Below are 6000 nucleotides of genomic sequence, written 5' to 3'. Positions count from 1 at the left end.
GGGGAGGATGATTACAAATGTTGGTCAGCGTTTTATCAACCGGAAACGAGAGACCTATGTTTTCGTATTATAGGAGTCATGAAACGTTGAGAAGCCATAAAAGTAGCCAGTCGCCCGATGAACCTGATTACAATACTTCCTTAGCTTGCGCTCGAGACATAAAAAAAATAAACAATAACATTTGGATTTAATAGCTTTTGATATCTGGTATACCTAAACAGTGAGTGAATTTTATGCGGCTATTATTACTATTACATATAACCATCCACTTAAATTAATTGGTAAAAAAATGTACCCATAAATAAGTTATTGTAAAGTTATTTTTATTTACACGCGTATAATTGCACAACAATAATTGTTAGACAAATAGAATGATAAAGAAAGGCAATGTCATATTAAAAAACAAATTACTCGTTTCGATGTAAGGTACCTTATATAAGTAAAAAACATACATCTATTTAGTTATTATAGGTAAAATTCTAATACGGAATTTATTCTTGAAGTAAGTCGTAAATTGTAAATAGCTATAAATTCGGAAATAATTCTTTTTAAAAGATACAAGTCAAAAATGTATTAGGCATGACTGTCAAGAAACATTCCAATTCTGTTTCAAATTTGCAAGCATTTTATGTCAAAAGCTGATTTTTGTAAACGTTCCAGTAATAAATTTTGAAGCAAAATCCACCTAAACAGATTTTGCTTCGAAATTTTAATTTTCATATTACTTTACAACATTTTAATTTAAAAAATTAAAAATATATCTATTATTTGTGATTATTGATGTAGAAATATCGTTTCTACAAATTAGAATACTACAAAAAATTGTGAACTCTTTTACTGGTATGCAGCGTTATAAATCTTGTTCACTAAAACTTTAGAGAAAATAAGTTCAATCATCCCCGAGAAAAAATTAAAGAAAAATGTTACTGTTTAGTAAAAAATTAAATTTACGTAGTCTGTAATCGAGACTCTTTTCTTTTTTCTGCACATGCCTTGGTTGTTTTCTCTTGTTCCTGTTTATAAAATTGTTTAATTTGCATAATTGTGTAAAAATATATTGCCTTTGAAAATATTTCCATTCTATGCTCTTCACAAGAAAAAGGAAAGTAAATAGTCATAAAAATTTTTGTTGCGAATAGCTCTTCAATTGTTGCATCGAATACATCCACAAAATCGATATATTTCATAAGTATCCCTTCCACCCATCGGAACATATTAAACATTAACAAATCTGGATGGTTTAACCACCCCCTGGATTTTGTACTAGTAAATTCAGATGTACTATAACATGGATCTTCTTTGTTATATATTTAACTGTTCACGGCAAATATTACATTTTGAAGTATTGTACAATTTTTTTTGCGACAAATCCAGCTAAGTAATAAATGATGTTGTCAACAATTTTAGTTGTAGTGACATCTTCAAATAGTTGTTCGTCTATTTTGTTAATCGGTGAATCTGTATCTAAAATATATTCAATTTTCCTTTTTATTTTCTCAACATGATTTTTCCCGCATTCTGGTATTTGTTTCAAAAATATTTTTGGAGTAATTAAATGATAACGAATGATTTGCATTACTATTTTCCTGCATCTGTGTGCAATTACCAAATTTCGGAGGTTTTAATAATTTATAAACCGATAACATTCGGTATAGCTGCAAAGAGTTGTAGATAAGGGATGTCCATTGGCACAACCTGCTTGTCGAATTGTGCCGAAAAATCTCTGGAAAAAATATAGTTTATGTGGAATAAAGAAAAAATACATATCGCATTCAAAAACCCTCTGAAAATAAACATAAATGCTGTTCCTTGAATGTTAAACATAACACATAACCGATAAAAAGGAAGTTGTTTTAAGTAAAAATAAAATTCAACATAAAATGCCTACTATTACTATAGCGACGACCAGTATTTTTTAGTGCAAAGTGTTGTTCAAAAGCAGCAGTTCACTACTGCAATAAAAGTGCCATTCCAGTAATCTGTCTTTAGGTACCCGAAACACCGACACTTTTTCGGGATTACTATTGTATTCGCTAGAACAATTAGGCACAACACATTTTCTACCCATTTTTATTGATAAATCAAAAAACAAGTAAGAAATCGCAGAGAAAACCTAGCAAAATCTGTCACACCTAGAGAGGGAAAAAGCCCGCCAAACGCTGCTAAACAGATCTAAGTGAGAGGTTACAGGCCGCCGCTGTCTGTCTCTCTCGACCGCTCATCGTGACTAAACCGGCGTCAAGTCGATGCACGGTGAATACGCTTCGTCGTAACACCTAACTTATTATACACCGTGCCCAAACCTAACGCTGAAAAGCAAAACAGTAAGGAAGTACGTAAAAACGGATAACGGTACTGTATCGATTTCTGCTTGGACATGCGGCAAATCAGCACTGAATCTAAACTATGTTTCGCTTCGCCCAAGTGCGACATGCGCCAAATCTGCACCAAACAGTAGAGGCGAAAATCCCTCGGACGCGATCTGGATATGCGGCAAACCAGTTCTAAGGTGACGATTTTCATGCTACGCCGACCGATTATACCGGCGACGTTTCTCCGGCGGCGCGGTTTCGAGTCACCCACGGTGATCGAACACGCCGCTCACCGAGTCATCGCTGTCGGCTCTGCCATTTTTCGTGCTACGTCGACCGATAATATCGACGACTCGCGTTCCGCGGACGGTCTAGGACAATTCGGCGCGGCCGACTTCACGCGGCCAACTTGGCGCGGCCGACTTGGCGCGGCCGACTTGGCGCGAGCCATTTTGGCGCAAAGCCAACTTGGCGCAGGGACATTTTGGCGCAAGCCATCTTGGCGCGAATGAACTCGCACCAAGTAAAATACATATAAATATACAAAAATTGCACCCGTTGTTGGCATAACTTAATTTTTATAGTCTCCAACGCGTGGAGGGGTAATGTCGATTTTTTAATGTACACACGGGCGCTTCGCGCCCTGCACCCCATTATAAACATACTCCTAAACGTGGAACTTCTTGATCCGTGGATCATTTAGTTATTGAAATTTAAGCGAATGAAACTGTGTATTTGGTTGCCTACACTTAGCATAAATAACAGGGTGCCAACCACAGTACGAACAATAAATATTTTTTATATTATATACCGACGTACTCGCGCCAAGATGGCCTGCGCCAAAGTGTCCCTGCGCCAAGTTGGCTTTGCGCCAAAATGGCTCGCGCCAAGTCGGCCGCGCCAAATAGTCCCATTCCGAAAATATCCAAATCTTACTATAATTTCAAATTGCATTACTCTAATTTTTATATTTACCGATATAAAGAACGTCCAAAATAAATTTGCCTTGAAAAACACAAATCAAGAGAAACTCTATTTACTTATTTGTCAGGTTGATACTTATCCAGATGATAGTTATCATTTTATGTTTTTATTATATATATTAAAACAGTTTAAGTTTGAATTCGGTTTCGACGATTTTTTAGGTTTCGATTTTCAACCTACACTGAGAAAACAATTACCATAAAATATAGAAATCAGTAAAATATCGAAGTTTGTAATTGTTTATCTTCCGTCCCCCCACTTTTCCAGATAGGTAAATTCTAGCTTTTATAAATTGAATCCAAAAGTTGATGGCTTTAGTTCCAAAAAGTCTGCTCACAGGTGTAAAATATATAGTTATAATAAAACATCGATACGTTTTTAAATCCACCTAAAATGAAATTGAAGCTGTCCGTAACTAAAAATCAAAGAATTCTCATACAAATAAATAAAAAGAATGTACGTTGTGAAATCGTCGAAAGAAAGAAACGACTTTTAATAAAATGGTGGGAAACAATTTTTAATTTCGAATTAACACTTCCTAACTTATAGAATACACAACGTAAATGACAAGACTGACACAATTCTAGCAATTTGTAAAATTGTAGACTAAAAGAATATGGAAACCACAAATCGCAAACCGTAATTCAGAACAATTTCCTTGATGGATTTATCGAAAACTGGACTGTTTGGAATTCTGAATCAACATGGAGGAACGAGATCGCAATCAAGGGACAAACAGAATCGTAACTTCAGTTCGAGGACCATCACGTCAATTTGGTACTTTTAAGTCGACAATTTCAAGTTACTTCATCTGTAGTCAGTAAGCATGTCATCTGTGTTGTTAATTACAAAAACTGATGTTAGAAACATGTAACATGTATAAATTCAATAAAAAAATTTGGTTTGTTGATAATTCTATTTAGACAACAGGAAACGAGAAATACAAGTGACCATCCAGTGTCAGCTAAAACGCGATTAGTGTCGATGGAACGTTATCTTTTTCAAGATAAAGTCCTCAAACTTGTGTTCATTTATGATCTCCTAATGATAGAAATAAGTTTCGTACTTAGTTAGGGGCATATGGACCGTATTTCTTCCTAGAGGGTTTTTTAAATTTACGTGTTTGTTCGCTTACAAGCTCTGCTTTGCGGGCAGTAACTTAATTTTACCTCTTTAGGACGCTAATTGATTATAGAAAGTCTTATTTCAAATCGGTCTCAACTTTACTGAGATTCATCACCTGGAAGTCAAGGTTGATATACACATTACTCTTGATTTTAGCCAAGCATTTAAAAATCTTTCAAAAACTCTTCGTCGTGGCTGTGTACCAAATGAGAAAGGCTGAAACAAACTGCACTCAGTTCTTCAAATCTATTTCGTCCAAATCGGTAAAAAAAGTCTCCTCTAAACCTATTCCACCCAACTCGGTAAAATGTTACTTCACCTCAGCTCGCTGTCGGTACTTTCAAGAAAATCAAAAATATCGTTTATATTTTTCTATCTAACATAATAAAGGGAAAAGTAAGGTGTTTCTTCTATATAATAGTAGAATAACACAGCGACACATTTTAAAACAGTACAATAACATAATAAAGAAGTCTAGGTACCTAAAATGGTGAAATTGTCGTTCGAAATTAAAAATCGAAGAGTTCAGATACAAGTGAATACAAAAATTGTACGCTTTAAACTCGACAAAACAAGAAAACGACGATTTTTACTAAAATGTTCGAAAACAATTGTCAATTTCGAAGTAAAACTTCGTCACTTGTAGAATATACAACGTTCAGCAACCATAAATGCCAAAACTGACACAATCTAGAAATTCGTAAAATTGTAGACTAAAAGAATGTGGAAACCACAAATCACAAACCATAATTCGAACAATTTCCTTGATAGATTTTTTACCGAAAACTGGACTATTTCAATTTCTGAATCAACTTGGAGAAACGAGAGTGTAATCAAGGGACAAACATAGAATGGCATCTTCAGTTCGAGAGCTATCACGTCAATTTGGTACATTTGAGTCGACAATTTTAACTTATATTTCATCTGTAGTCAGTAAATATGGTTTCTGTTTCTATGTAATTAATATATAATAAAGGAATGAAATGTGTTTCTGTTATAATAGAATGAAACAGCCAGGTAGACATGACAGAGTCGCACCTGATCATAACGCTGTGAGTCGCCGATTCGATTCCCGCCTAACCTTTGGGTTAGATGTCTGTTTTTCTATATGATTGAGTTTGTTGGATTTGCTCTGGTGTTTTAATAATATTAGTAGCACTTGATCCGTGGCTGTACCGGAGCGAATGGCTTAAACAAACTCTACAGTCTCGATCTCACTCCTTCAAACCTATTCCGTCCAACTAGGTAAAATAAAGTCTACACTGTCGGTCTCCTCCAAACGTATTCCGCTCAAATCAGTAAAATCTTACCTTACCTCCGCTCGCTGTCGGTACTTTCAAGAAAATCAAAAATATGGTTTATGTAGTTCTCAGTAATATAATAAAGGGAAAAGTAAGGTGTTTATTCTATATAATAATAGAATAACACAACGACACACTTTAAAATAGTACAATAACATAATAAAGAAGTCTAGGTACCTAAAATGGTGAAATTGTCGTTCGAAATTAAAAATCGAAGAGTTCAGTTACAAGTGAACACAAAAATTATACACTTTAAAATCGACAAAATAAGAAAACGA

The sequence above is a fragment of the Zophobas morio genome, unplaced genomic scaffold (assembly GCF_036711695.1).
Source record: "Zophobas morio isolate AGI-343-1 ecotype UQ-CSIRO unplaced genomic scaffold, CSIRO_AGI_Zmor_V1 ptg000007l, whole genome shotgun sequence".
In the NCBI taxonomy this organism is placed as follows: Eukaryota; Metazoa; Arthropoda; class Insecta; order Coleoptera; family Tenebrionidae; genus Zophobas; species Zophobas morio.
Note: the sequence above shows the minus strand (reverse complement) of the source record.